The following is a 15,749-nucleotide window of genomic DNA, read 5'->3' on the forward strand; positions in this document are numbered from 1 at the left end:
CTAGTTCTGTGAAAAATACTGCCAATATTTTGATAAGGATTTCATTGAACATGTAGATTGCTTTTGGTAATATAGATACATTAACAATTTCGATTGTTAAATGGAAACTCTTTCCATTTCTGTGTGTTATCTTCATTTCTTTCACCAGTCTTTTATAGTTTTCAGAGTACAGGTCTTCCACCTCTTGGGTAAGGTTTATTCCTGAGTATCTTATTGTTTTTGATGCAATTGGAAATGTGATTGATTCCTTAATTTTTCTTTCTACTGCTTCATTAATGGTATATAGAAATACAACAGATTTCTGTACATTGATTTTGTATCCTGTGACTTTACTGAATTCATTTATCAATTCTAGCAGTTTTTTTGGTAGTCTTTCAGGTTTTCTATATAGAGTATCATGTCATCTGCAAATAGTGAAAGTTTTACTTCTTCCATTTGGATGCCTTTTATTTCTTTTGGTTGTCTAATTGCTGTGGCTAGGACTTCCAGTACTATATTATATAACAGTGGTAAGAGTGGACATCCCTATCTTGCTCCTGACCTTATGGGAAAAGCTCTCAGTTTTTCCCCATTAAAGGTGATGTTAGCTGTGGGATTTTCAGGTATGGCCTTTATTATATCAGGGTATGTTTCCTCTAAACGTACTTTGTTAAGAGTTTTTTTTTTTTTTTTTTTTTTACCATGAGTGGATGTTGTACTTTGTCAAATGCTTTTCTGTGTCCATTTCTGTATCTATGAAATGATCATATGGTTGGTTCTTTACCTTTCTTTTATTGATGTGATGCATCATGTTGATTGATTTGCAAATATTGAAACACACTTGCAACCAAGGAATAAATCCTACTTGATAGTAGTGAAATTTTTTTTCAAATGTTTTGTTGAATTCAATTTGCTAGTATTTTGTAGAGAATTTTTACACCTATGTTCACCAGGGATATTGGTATATAGTTCTATTTTTTAGTGGTATCTTTATCTGGTTTTGATATCAAGGTAATGCCAATCTTATAGAATGAATTTGGAAGTTTTCCTTCCTTTTCTATTTTTTGGAATAGTTCGAGAATAGGTATTAACTCTTCTTTTTTTAAAAATTTTTTTTAACGTTTATTTATTTTTGAGACAGGGAGAGACAGAGCATGAACGGGGGAGGGTCAGAGAGAGAGGGAGACACAGAATCCGAAACAGGCTCCAGGCTCTGAGCAGGCAGCACAGAGCCCGACGCGGGGCTCGAACTCATGAACAGGGAGATCGTGACCTGAGCCGAAGTTGGACATTTATCCAACTGAGCCACCCAGGTGCCCCCTGCCCATTTCTTAACTGGATTATTTGCTTTTTGGGTGTTGAGTTTGATAATTCAACTTTATTTATAGACTTTGGGTATTAGCCCTTTATCCAATATGTCACTTGCAAATATCTTTTCCCATTTCATAGGTTGCCTTTCAGTTTTGTTGACTATTTCCTTTACCGTGCAGAAACTTTTTATCTTATGTCTCAATAGTTCATTTTTGCTTTTGTTTCCCTTGCCTCTGGAGACATGTTTATTTTCTTTTAATTTTTTTAATGTTTATTTATTTTTGAGAGAGCGAGCGAGCATGTGTGGAGGAGGGGCAGAGAGAGAGAGGGAGACACAATCCAAAGCAGGCTCCAGGCTCTGAGCTGTCAGCACAGAGCCCTACGTGGGGATTGAACTCGTGACCACAAGATCATGACCTGAGCTGAAGTCGGACGCTTAACTGACTGAGTCACCCAGGCACCCCTGGAGACATGTTTAGAAAAAAGTTGTTACAATTACATGTACTTTTTAAATTTATTCTTTGATTTCCTGGTTGATCCATTCACTGTTTAGTGGCATGTTATTTAACCTCCATGTATTTGTGGTCTTTCCAAAATATTTCTTTTGGTTGACTTCTAGTTTTATAGTGTTGTGGTCGAAAAGATGCATGGTAGGATTTCAATGTTCTTGAATTTGTTGATGTTTGCTTTGTGGGCTAATATGTGATATGGAGAATTTTCCATATGCACATGAAAAGGATGTGTAATCTGCTGTTTTAAGATGGGATGTTCTGGGGGTGCCTGGGTGGCTCAGTCGGTTAGGTGTCCAACTTCAGCTCAGGTCATGATCTTGCAGTTCGTGAGTTTGAGCACTGCATCAGGCTCTGTGCTGACAGCTCAGAGCCTGGAGCCTCCTTTGGATTCTGTATCTTCCTCTCTCTCTGCTCCTCCCCGCACACATGCTCAGTCTCCCTGTCTCTCAAAAATGAACAAACATTAAAAAAATTTTAAGATGGGATGTTCTGAAAATATATGCTAAATCTTTTCAAAGCCATTATTTCCTTGTTGATTTTCTGTTTAGATAACCTGTCCATTGATGTTTTGGGGGTATTAAAGTCCCCTGCTATTATTATATTATTATAGACTAGTTCCTTTATGTTTGTTATAAACTGTTTAATATATTTGGGTTCCACTGTATTGGGTGCATAAATATTTACGATTGTTAGATGTTCTTGTTGGAGTGTCCTCTTTATTATTATATAGTGTCCTTCTTTGTCTCTTGTTACAGTCTTTGTTTCAAAGCCTATTTTGCCCAATATATGCATTGCCACTCTGGCTTTCTTTGATATCCATTTACATGACAAATGTTTCTCCATACTCTCTCTTTTATCTGCAGGTGACTCTAGGTCTAAAATGAGTCTATTAAAAGCAATGTATAGATGGATCATGTTTTTAATCCATTCTGTCACCATATATCTTTTGGTTGTAATATTTAGTCCATTTATATACAAAGTAATTATTGATAGATACATATTTATTGCCATTTTATTACTTCTATTGTAGTTGTGTCTAAAGATTTTCTTTGATTCTTTTTTGTCTTTCTCTCTTTCATGTTTTGCTGATTTTCTTTAGTGATATATTTGAATTTCTTTCTCTTTATAGTTTTCAAATTTATTAGTGTTTTTTAATATATGGTTACCATTAGGTTTGTATATAACTTCTACATATAGCAGTCTATATTGAGTTGATGTGTTTTTTAAGTTTGAACCCATTTTTTTCTCCTCTACTCCATAAAATTTAGGTATATGCTATTATATATCATTTTTTGTGTGAGTTCCTTGACAGACTTTTTTAATATAAATGTTCATTTTTACTGCTTTTGTGTTTCCTACTTCTATACTGTTACTTTTGATCTCTCCTTTATACCCTAAGAGTCCCCTTTAATATTTCTTACAGGGCTGGTTTAGCGGTCATGAATTCCCTTAGTTCTTGTTTGTCTGGAAAACTCTTTACTTCTTCTTCTATTCTTGTATAATAGCCTTGCTGGATACAGTATTCTTGGCTGCAGATTTCTCCCATTCACCACTTTAAATTTGTCATGCCACTCTGTTTGGCTTGCAAAGTTTCTGCTGAAAAATCCCCTGCTAGTCTCATGGGTTTTCCCTTATAAGTTACTGACATCTTTTGTCTTGCTGCTTTAAAATTTTTGTTTTTCATCACTATATTTTGCCAATTTAATTACAATATGTCTTGGTGTGGGTCTGCTTTTGTTGAACTTGATGGGCATTCTCTGTGCCTCCTGGATCTGGATATTTGTTTCCTTTCCCAGATTAGTGAAGTTTTCAGCTATTATTTCATCATATAAATTTTCTGCCCCTTTCCTCTCTCTTCTTGTAGGACTCGTATAATATGAATGTTATTAAATTTGATGGAGTCACTGAGTTCCCTAAATCTATTTTCATTTTGCATAATTCTTTTTCTCTTCCCATTCAGCTTGATTATTTTCCATTATTCTGTCTTTTAAATCATTAATTTGTTACTCTGTTTCTTCCACCCTGCTGTTCTTTCCATCAGGCATGTTTTTCATTTAGTTATTTGAGCCCTAAATTCATTTCTGCTATGTTATTCCTTATCTCTGTGTTAAGGGTCTCCTTCATGTCCACTCTTTTCTCAAGTCCAGCAAATATCCTTATGATCATTGCTTTAAATTATCTATCAGGTATGCTACTTTTTTTCTGTTTCAGTTAGATCTTGGCCTTTCACTTAGGCCTTGGCTTTGTCCTATTCTTTGATTTGGGATAAATTTCCCTGTCTCATCATTTTGTCTGCTTCTCTGTGTCTGTTTCTCTGTGTTAATAAAGTCAGCTGTGTCTTCTGCTCTTGAAAGTAGTGATTTTACGAAGATGGGGCCCTGGAGTGCCCTGCATTCAGTGTCCACTGTTCACTAGAATCTGGCACTTCAGGAGAGTTTCCCACATGTGTTGCTTAAAATCTGCTGTTGTGTCTGAGTCACTTTTCCTTTCACTGCAGTCATGTGCACTGACTCTCTACCTATTGTGGGCTGTGCTTGCTCTCTGTGGTGTTAGTAGGATCCAGGAAGGCCAGCTAAGGCCTGCTAGGGAACTTGGGAAAGTGTTAGCAAAATGTGAGCTGGGCCCCTAGTCCTATGCCAGGTCCCCCAAGCGCTGAGGTGGCTAAAAGCTGCATGCCAGGGCAGCCGGGGGTGTGAGTCTGGTCATGGTCCATGATGGTGCCTGGGCACAGCTGGGCAGGGCCAGTGGTAGCACCTGGGGGTGCATGGCTGGGCAAGGCACAACACATGGACACAGCATGCAGTAGCAGCTATACCTGGCTGATTCTACCTATCTTTTGAGCTTAACACACATGCATACACACTCACACACACAATCTTACATATAAACCCATTCTAATAAATTCCTAGAATGATTACCAGGACACCAATTCCATAATTATACAAACTCTAAATTGAACTTTGAGAACATCATGAATACCCTGTTATCTTTCTCAAACCAGAAGACAGTCCCCATTTATCTTTCAAAACCTCTGTGAACTCTTTCCTGATATCTCCTAAGCACAGTGTTGGTCCTGTGTTCTCTGACACTATTCATATTCTCTATATCATATTTTATTTTGATTACATTTCTAAGTGTCTATTCCCTTTTATAGATTCTGTGCTCTGTGAAGTACCATTTCTTATTCAGCCTGCACAGCACTAGCATCCATAGCACAGTTCCTGGCATAATAAAGTGAATAAATAATTCATTATACAAGCCACACTGTTCTTGATATTCCATTTTAAAATACTGAGCTTTGGTCATATAGCAGTTAAAAGAAAGATTGCGGTTTTGGTGCTGACCTACTAATCGAGATCTAATGGTGAGCTCTATCTTAGCATAACTTAAATGAGTTTAAACCTGTTTAGAAACACTTAATGAATGTCTGCACGACAGAGAATATTAATATAAGATTCAGAAACAAAAACATTAACTTTAGGGCTAAGATGATTTATGGTGTAACAAAGACTAAAACTACATGCTATGGAAATAGAAAGGAGTGACAATTTTAGATTCAAGCAGATTTCTCAGAAGAGGTAAATCTTGAGCTATGTTTCTGAAGTGGGGAAGAAGGATATTACAAGGGAGGAAAAAACTGGAGCAAAAGCCCAAAGATTGATGAGTATGTGGAGTAGCCAAGAAAGAACAAAAAGACCAAAATAGCTGCTATTTAGAGTATGTGGTTAGTCTGTGAAGGGAGAAGGTGGCCTAGAAAGTGACAATGGAAATATGGGAAAGGACAATTGTGGAAAGCACTGATTAAATCATTTCCATCATTAATATACTGAGAAGGCAAAAAGTTTTTGAGGAGAATGACCCAGAATTTCAGCAAGGTAACACAGCAGTATACAGAAGTATATTAGCATCTACAGGTATTGGATGTACTTTTAATACACACAACTACCACTACCTTGTTCTTTTATTCCAGGTCTCTGGGAACAACTCTCAGGCAGCCTTCTTATCCTCTGTTGGCGTATACTAACAATAAATGCAATATTAGTGACCCTTCCTTTGAGGCACACTCATCATTGATTCCTGCCCCCCAAAGCAGCTAATATCAGAAAGGGGTCTCTGAGTATCTCCTTTTCTTTAAGATCCTTTTGGAAACGTTGGTTACTTATTCATGATTGGGTCAACTATTTTATCCTACTCTGGGAGACAATTTAACAAATCACATAGCTAGGTGTTACTTAATTCTAAATCATATCTTGAGATGTTAATTCCTCATCTCCTAAAAAGGAGATATAATCAACATTCTTCATAAAAAATTCTGAGTCAAAGTTTGGTACCTGATCTTTCCTTATCTCCAAGAAGAGATGACCATAAAGAGAATTATAAGAAAGCTTTATATAGGGACTAATCTCAGAATCTAGATCAACATTAATAAAGTCGGGGGCTAAGTCACAGGAATGAAAACAAAAGAAAATATAGGGAAACTCTAGATGTGTCAATTAGAACTAGAGAGATTGGGAAAAATTAATATGAATTATGACACTGAGTTATATCTGAAATGTCTGGATGACATAGCCTAAAGTATAGTGAGACAAGTGTTGATCACTGAGCCTAAATACATTTCTATCTCAGAGGGTCCAGCAGAGAGTGAAGGGACTTCTGGATAATAATAATAAAAAAAAGATAAGTAAGAAAGGAGTGACAGACCAGGAGAGGAGTTTTACAAGGGAGGTAGTACCCACAATTAGGACGCTGTGTGACTCATAGTCAGCTCATGGTCATACCACAACAACCGTAATTGCGGCTTGTGGTCAACCACTACTGGTCCATTTTCTAAACTCATCCTTAACAGTCAACTCTAAAATCATCAGCATGTCCCTATTAGGTATTCATCTCTAACATCATGGTTATTATCATGTTGGATGTCCCTGTAAATATTAAATACCAAGTTAATATTGTTAGTCTCTTTCTTAATGACCTACTTGGTAAAAATAATGAAGGGAAATAGGAAGTGTCCCTTATAAACGGTCTATCTCAAATATGTAAATGTTCTTAGTAGTCTTTAGTGGAAAAGAGGGGAAAAGTTATTTAGCTGGGCATTGAACACTTAGTTTATCGATACCTCTAATCACAAGTCACCCATTGCTTCCCCTCCTCCTCTCAGTCCCTTATGCCTCAAGTTTTCCCAGGTATCACTGAAATCTTAAGACAAATGAAAAAAGAAATAATGCTTATATTAATAGGAGGATAGAGCAAACTTAGCTGTGTGGTGTGATTGTTCAGTTTGGGCTAGCAAGGTCACTGAGAAAGACTAGGTCTTGCTTGGGTTGGCACCAGCTGAGCAGGCAAGCAACATAAACTATGGGTGAGAACAGATCAGTGTTGTGCAATGTCCCAGAGGACAGGAAGCCGGATGGCTCTGCCACGCCAGATGACCAGCCATGGACATAACTCTAAATAGGGAACAGTGTTTGTCAGCCTTCCCCAGAGATACTGAAATCAATGTTCCATGGACAAGCCCATTGAACTGTCATTAGAGCAGATGGAAACTAGAGTTCCCATACTCCCCAGACTTCAGTTAAAGTTATTCTTTGAGTTAGTTAGACCTGAAGCTCTGAATTGTCCACATCTCTAGCCCAAGCCTATTTGACTTCTGGGGGCGGGGGGTATCTCAATAGTAAGTTAAATTAAAAAGATTTGATGAATTTAAATCAAATTTCTGTGATCTCCTGCTCTATACCAATAAATACCCCTCAAAATATCCATCTCTTTTAGCACACCCAGTGTCTTTACATTATTTTTTTCTGGGTGTGATTAGCTCATTTAATCCTAATAATTCACTTAACATAGGATGCAGGCACTTTGGAATATCCTTTTCTGAATAGTAATTCTAAAGAAATAACATCTCTCCTTTGTCTGAAGGGAACTGTGTCTCATGTGATAAAATTCTGATGAGACATTGATAACTGTGAAATACAGACTCTTCTTGACCTTCTCCTATGACCTTCTGGACACAGCTGGCTCCATAGCTAGAGATCACAGGAGACCCACTATGGCTGAGGACTCCACTATTATGCTAAATATTTTAGATTCCTGGTCTTCTCTAAGATATTGCTAAGAAGTTATCTCATAATTTATCTTTGTTAATCTATAATAATCAATATCAATAAAATATTCTCTGGGTGTTTGTTGAAATTTTTAGTTTTGTAAGTATACTTTTCAGACCTCAGGAGAGCAAAGTAAGGAGGAAGTATACTTTTGGGGGATGTAAGTAGATAAATAGCTTCTGACTGAGGAATGACTCTAGAAATTTCAAAAATGGAGCCTCATATAGGAATGTTCCTTTGGAAAAATGATACCTGGAATTTCACACACAGTACTTTGATGGTCTGGCTTGACCCAAGAAAATAACTTGGGGTTTCTAGAGGAGTTCTGTCAGATTTTACATGGATTGTTAAACCTTGCTAAAAATGCACTCTTCTAAACTGTTCTAAAATAATTCCCAACATTTCCCTTAATCTTTTCGCACCTATACTTTCAACCCTATCCCAGTATTCTAAGTGGTTCAAACTGCTAGCATGCTGAAATAATTTATATATACTTTAACAGAAATAAGACATGATATATTATGTTGTCTCATAAGAAATGACCAATTTATGGGTCAAAAGTTGAATACTGGAAATTTCATATGATTCCATTGAAAATATTAATTCATATATATCTCTATATACATTACATAGATAAATCATATATATATCTACATATAGATAAGATACAAACATATATAGTCTTGTATGTAACAAAGCCAATTATTTGGTAATGACATTACACTACAGTTATAGAAGATGTTACCATTAGGAAAGACTGGGAGAAGAGTATATTGGACCTCCCTGTAAATTTTTTTTAATTTCTCAGAAATCTATAGTGATTTCAAAATTTAAAAATTAATACATTATAAATACTTTCTACATTTCATAGATATATTTTAAGTAAAATTTAAAGCAAGTTTTCGTTAGAAGAATTCTTATCCTTGTTGTTCCAAAGCACACAAATGTATTCCCACACAGATATTTTACATTAAAATCCATGTATATTGTTGTGTATTTACGCATGTGCAAAGAGAAATCTAGAAATGTTCTTATAGTTGCAACTTATTTGCATGGAACTAATCAAGTGTTACTTTGAAAGACCTATACTTTGAAACATAAGGTGATATTTGGACTCCAAATAAACATGTGAATTTATATTCCACAAAAAAAAAAAAAAGAGAAAAAAGAAAAAGAAAAAGGTGGGGGTGGGGGAACTGGCTGCATCTGGTCAAGGATTAGCCAATTAAAAAAATAAAAAACTGTAAAACTCAATTGGAATTCTAAATTCTCCAATAATCAAAGTGTCCTCTGTTCTGCAGATGCCTAGAATAGAATTTTACATTTTCAAAAAAATACTTTCTTCAGTATTCATACTATCCTGAAGTATTAAGTAATTATCAGCCCAAAAGAAATTATTCTACTGTGGGAATCAAGTCTTGCAAAATATTATGGTGAACTTATTATAAAGAATAAGCAAGAGAAATAACAGTGACTAGGCTTTGGGGTAAGATGGCGGCTTAGGAGGACGCTGGGCTCACCGCACGTCCTGCTGATCACTTAGATTCCACCTACACCTGCCTAAATAACCCAGAAAACCGCCAGAGGATTAGCAGAACGGAGTCACCGGAGCCAAACGCAGACGAGAGGCCCACGGAAGACGGTAGGAAGGGCGGCGAGGTGGTGCGCGCTCCACGGACTGGCGGGAGGGAGCCGGGGCGGAGGGGCGGCTCGCTGGCCAAGCAGAGCCCCCGAGTCTGGCTTGCAAAAGCGGAGGGGCCTGACGGACTGTGTTCCCACAACAAGCACAACTTAGCCTCTGGGAGGTCATAAGTTAACAGCTCTGCTCGGAAAGCGGGAAGGCTGGAGGACAAAGGGAGGGAGAGCTGCTGAGCCCCCTGACGACAGAGCTCAGTTTGGTGGGGAACAAAGGCACTCGCCAGCGCCATCTCCCCCGCCCATCCCCCAGCCAAAATCCCAAAGAGAACCAGTTCCTGCCGGGGAACTTGCTCGAGGCGCAAACACCCAACTCTGCGCTTCTGCGGAACAAAACCTCCGGCAGCGGATCTGACTCCCTCCCGCTGCCACAGGGCCCCTCCTGAAGTGGATCACCTAAGGAGAAGCGATCTAAGCCTGCCCCTCCTGCCCCCGAGCACCTTGCCTACCCACCCCAGCTAATACACCAGATCCCCAGCATCACAAGCCTGGGAGTGTGCAAGTAGCCCAGACGGGCCACGCCACCCCACAGTGAATCCCGCCCCTAGGAGAGGGGAAGAGAAGACACACACCAGTCTGACTGTGGCCCCAGTGGTGGGCTGGGGGCAGACATCGGGTCTCACTGCGGCCCCGCCCACCAACTCCAGTTATACACCACAGCACAGGGGAAGTGCCCTGCAGGTCCTCACCACGCCAGGGACTATCCAAAATGACCAAGCGGAAGAATTCCCCTCAGAAGAATCTCCAGGAAATAACAACAGCTAATGAGCTGATCAAAAAGGATTTAAATAATATAACAGAAAGTGAATTTAGAATAATAGTCATAAAATTAATCACTGGGCTTGAAAACAGTATACAGGACAGCAGAGAATCTCTTGCTACAGAGATCAAGGGACTAAGGAACAGTCAGAGGAGCTGAAAAACGCTTTAAACAAAATGCATAACAAAATGGAAACCACCACAGCTCGTCTTGAAGAGGCAGAGGAGAGAATAGGTGAACTAGAAGATAAAGTTATTGGAAAAGAGGAAGCTGAGAAAAAGAGAGATAAAAAAATCCAGGAGTATGAGGGGAAAATTAGAGAATTAAGTGATACACTAAAAAGAAATAATATATGCATAATTGGTATCCCAGAGGAGGAAGAGAGAGGGAAAGGTGCTGAAGGGATACTTGAAGAAATAATAGCTGAGAACTTCCCTGAACTGGGGAAGGAAAAAGGCATTGAAATCCAAGAGGCACAGAGAACTCCCTTCAGACGTAAGTTGAATCGATCTTCTGCACGACATATCATAGTGAAACTGGCAAAATACAAGGATAAAGAGAAAATTCTGAAAGCAGCGAGGGGTAAACGTGCCCTCACATATAAAGGGAGACCTAGAAGACTCGTGACGGATCTCTCTTTTGAAACTTGGCAGGCCAGAAAGAATTGGCACGAGATTTTCAGGGTGCTAGACAGAAAAAATATGCAGCTAAGAATCCTTTATCCAGCAAGTCTGTCATTTAGAATAGAAGGAGAGATAAAGGTCTTCCCAAACAAACAAAAACTGAAGGAATTTGTCACCACTAAACCAGCCCTACAAGAGATCCTAAGGGGGACCTTGTGAGACAAAGTCCCAGAGACATCACTACAAGCATAAAACATAAAGACATCACAATGACTCTAAACCCATACCTTTCTATAATAACACTGAATGTAAATGGATTAAATGCGCCAACCAAAAGACATAGGGTATCAGAATGGATAAAAAAACAAGACCCATCTATTTGCTGTCTACAAGAGACTCATTTTAGACCTGAGGACACCTTTAGATTGAGAGTGAGGGGATGGAGAACTATTTATCATGCGACTGGAAGCCAAAAGAAAGCTGGAGTAGCCATACTTATATCAGACAAACTAGACTTTAAATTAAAGGCTGTAACAAGAGATGAAGAAGGACATTATATAATAGTTACAGGGTCTATCCATCAGGAAGAGCTAACAATTATAAATGTCTATGCGCCGAATACCGGAGCCCCCAAATATATAAAACAATTACTCATAAACATAAGCAACCTTATCGATAAGAATGTGGTAATTGCAGGGGACTTTAACACCCCACTTACAGAAATGGATAGATCATCTAGACACACGGTCAATAAAGAAACAAGGACCCTGAATGAGACATTGGATCAGATGGACTTGACAGATATATTTAGAACTCTACATCCCAAAGCAACAGAATATACTTTCTTCTCGAGTGCACATGGAACATTCTCCAAGATAGATCATATACTGGGTCACAAAACAGCCCTTCCTAAGTTTACAAGAATTGAAATTATACCATGCATACTTTCAGACCACAATGCTATGAAGCTTGAAATCAACCACAGAAAAAAGTCTGGAAAACCTCCAAAAGCATGGAGGTTAAAGAACACCCTACTAACGAATGAGTGGGTCAGCCAGGCAATTGAGAAGAAATTAAAAAATATATGGAAACAAACGAAAATGAAAATACAACAATCCAAACGCTTTGGGACGCAGCAAAGGCAGTCCTCAGAGGAAAATACATTGCAATCCAGGCCTATCTCAAGAAACAAGAAAAATCCCAAATACAAAATCTAACATCACACCTTAAGGAACTAGAAGCAGAACAGCAAAGGCAGCCTAAACCCAGCAGAAGAAGAGAAATAATAAAGATCAGAGCAGAAATAAACAATATAGAATCTAAAAAAACTGTGGAGCAGATCAACGAAACCAAGAGTTGGTTTTTTGAAAAAATAAACAAAATTGACAAACCTCTAGCCAGGCTTCTCAAATAGAAAAGGGAGATGACCCAAATAGATAAAATCATGAATGAAAATGGAATTATTACAACAAATCCCTCAGAGATACAAACAATTATCAGGGAATACTATGAAAACTTATATGCCAACAAATTGGACAACCTGGAAGAAATGGACAAATTCCTGAACACCCACACTCTTCCAAAACTCAATCAGGAGGAAATAGAAAGCTTGAACAGACCCATAACCAGCGAAGAAATTGAATCGGTTATCAAAAATCTCCCAACAAATAAGAGTCCAGGACCAGATGGCTTCCCAGGGGAGTTCTACCAGACGTTTAAAGCAGAGATAATACCTATCCTTCTCAAGCTATTCCAAGAAATAGAAAGGGAAGGAAAACTTCCAGACGCATTCTATGAAGCCACTATTACTTTGATTGCTAAACCAGACAGAGACCCAGTAAAAAAAAGAGAACTACAGGCCAATATCCCTGATGAATATGGATGCAAAAATTCTCAATAAGATACTAGCAAATCGAATTCAACGGCATATAAAAAGAATTATTCACCATGATCAAGGGATTCATTCCTGGGATGCAGGGCTGGTTCAACATTCGCAAATCAATCAACGTGATACATCACATTAACAAAAAAAGAGAGAAGAACCATATGATCCTGTCAATCGATGCAGAAAAGGCCTTTGACAAAATCCAGCACCCTTTCTTAATAAAAACCCTTGAGAAAGTCGGGATAGAAGGAACATACTTAAAGATCATAAAAGCCATTTATGAAAAGCCCACAGCTAACATCATCCTCAACGGGGAAAAACTGAAAGCTTTTTCCCTGAGATCAGGAACACGAGAAGGATGCCCACTCTCACCGCTGCTGTTTAACATAGTGCTGGAAGTTCTAGCATCAGCAATCAGACAACAAAAGGAAATCAAAGGCATCAAAATTGGCAAAGATGAAGTCAAGCTTTCGCTTTTTGCAGATGACATGATATTATACATGGAAAATCCGATAGACTCCACCAAAAGTCTGCTAGAACTGATACAGGAATTCAGCAAAGTTGCAGGATACAAAATCAATGTACAGAAATCAGTTGCATTCTTATACACTAACAATGAAGCAACAGAAAGACAAATAAAGAAACTGATCCCATTCACAATTGCACCAAGAAGCATAAAATACCTAGAAATAAATCTAACCAAAGATGTAAAGGATCTGTATGCTGAAAACTATAGAAAGCTTATGAAGGTAATTGAAGAAGATTTAAAGAAATGGAAAGACATTCCCTGCTCATGGATTGGAAAAATAAATATTGTCAAAATGTCAATACTACCCAAAGCTATCTACACATTCAATGCAATCCCAATCAAAATTGCACCAGCATTCTTCTCGAAACTAGAACAAGTTATCCTAAAATTCATATGGAACCACAAAAGGCCCCGAATAGCCAAAGGAATTTTGAAGAAGAAGACCAAAGCAGGAGGCATCACAATCCCAGACTTTAGCCTCTACTACAAAGCTGTCATCATCAAGACAGCATGGTATTGGCACAAAAACAGACACATAGACCAATGGAATAGAATAGAAACCCCAGAACTAGACCCACAAATGTATGGCCAACTCATCTTTGACAAAGCAGGAAAGAACATTCAATGGAAAAAAGACAGCCTCTTTAACAAATGGTGCTGGGAGAACTGGACAGCAACATGCAGAAGGTTGAAACTAGACCACTTTCTCACACCACTCACAAAAATAAACTCAAAATGGATAAAGGACCTGAATGTGAGACAGGAAACCATCAAAACCCTAGAGGAGAAAGCAGGAAAAGACCTCTCTGACCTCAGCCGTAGCAATCTCTTACTCGACACATCCCCAAAGGCAAGGGAATTAAAAGCAAAAGTGAATTACTGGGACCTTATGAAGATAAAAAGCTTCTGCACAGCAAAGGAAACAACCAACAAAACTAAAAGGCAACCAACAGAATGGGAAAAGATATTCGCAAATGACACATCAGACAAAGGGCTAGTATCCAAAATCTATAAAGAGCTCACCAAACTCCACACCCGAAAAACAAATAACCCAGTGAAGAAATGGGCAGAAAACACGAATAGACACTTTTCTAAAGAAGACATCCGGATGGCTAACAGGCACATGAAAAGATGTTCAGCGTCGCTCCTTATCAGGGAAATACAAATCAAAACCACACTCAGGTATCACCTCACGCCAGTCAGAGTGGCCAAAATGAACAAATCAGGAGACTATAGATGCTGGCGAGGATGTGGAGAAACGGGAACCCTCTTGCACTGTTGGTGGGAATGCAAATTGGTGCAGCCGCTCTGGAAAGCAGTGTGGAGGTTCCTCAGAAAATTAAAAATAGACCTACCCTATGACCCAGCAATAGCACTGCTAGGAATTTATCCAAGGGATACAGGAGCACTGATGCATAGGGCCACTTGTACCCCAATGTTCATAGCAGCACTCTCAACAATAGCCAAATTATGGAAAGAGCCTAAATGTCCATCAACTGATGAATGGAGAAAGAAAATGTGGTTTATATACACAATGGAATACTATGTGGCAATGAGAAAAAATGAAAATGGCCTTTTGTAGCAACGTGGATGGAACTGGAGAGTGTGATGCTAGGTGAAATAAGCCATACAGAGAAAGACAGATGCCATATGGTTTCACTCTTATGTGGATCCTGAGAAACTTAACAGGAACCCATGGGGGAGGGGAAGGAAAAAAAAAAAAAAAGAGGTTAGAGTGGGAGAGAGCCAAAGCATAAGACTGTTAAAAACTGAGAACAAACTGAGGGTTGATGGGGGGTGGGAGGGAGGAGAGGGTGGGTGATGGGTATTGAGGAGGGCACCTTTTGGGATGAGCACTGGGTGTTGTATGGAAACCAATTTGTCAATAAATTTCATATATTAAAAAAATAAATAAATAAAATAAAATAAAAACAAAAAAAAATAAAAAAAATAAAAAGAATAAGCAAGAAAACAATACTGATGGCTGTTTTCATGATGTGTTCATTCATACAATGAATGATACATGCCAACCTCATTGAAATCAGGCTATTTTCAAAGAAGCACAAATTTGTAATCAAATTATGATTTTAAAAAGCTCCTACAACTTAAGATTTAATTTTCAGCTACCATAACTCCCAATGACACATCTGTCTTTCCTAGTGGGTATCACCAATGGTTTTCTTGTGTGGTCCAGTAGTTATTTGAATGTGTAAAGAGAGTAATTAAAAAATGTTGGAGATTTCTAGTTTTTATTGTCATGTGTCTGATTATTCACAGAGGTTGAAGAATGTCTGGAATAGAAAAGTCATTTGTGATTCCTTATGTGAATATAAATAAGCAGTAAAATTTACCAG

Source organism: Prionailurus viverrinus, chromosome A3 (assembly GCF_022837055.1).
Source record: "Prionailurus viverrinus isolate Anna chromosome A3, UM_Priviv_1.0, whole genome shotgun sequence".
Taxonomy (NCBI): domain Eukaryota; kingdom Metazoa; phylum Chordata; class Mammalia; order Carnivora; family Felidae; genus Prionailurus; species Prionailurus viverrinus.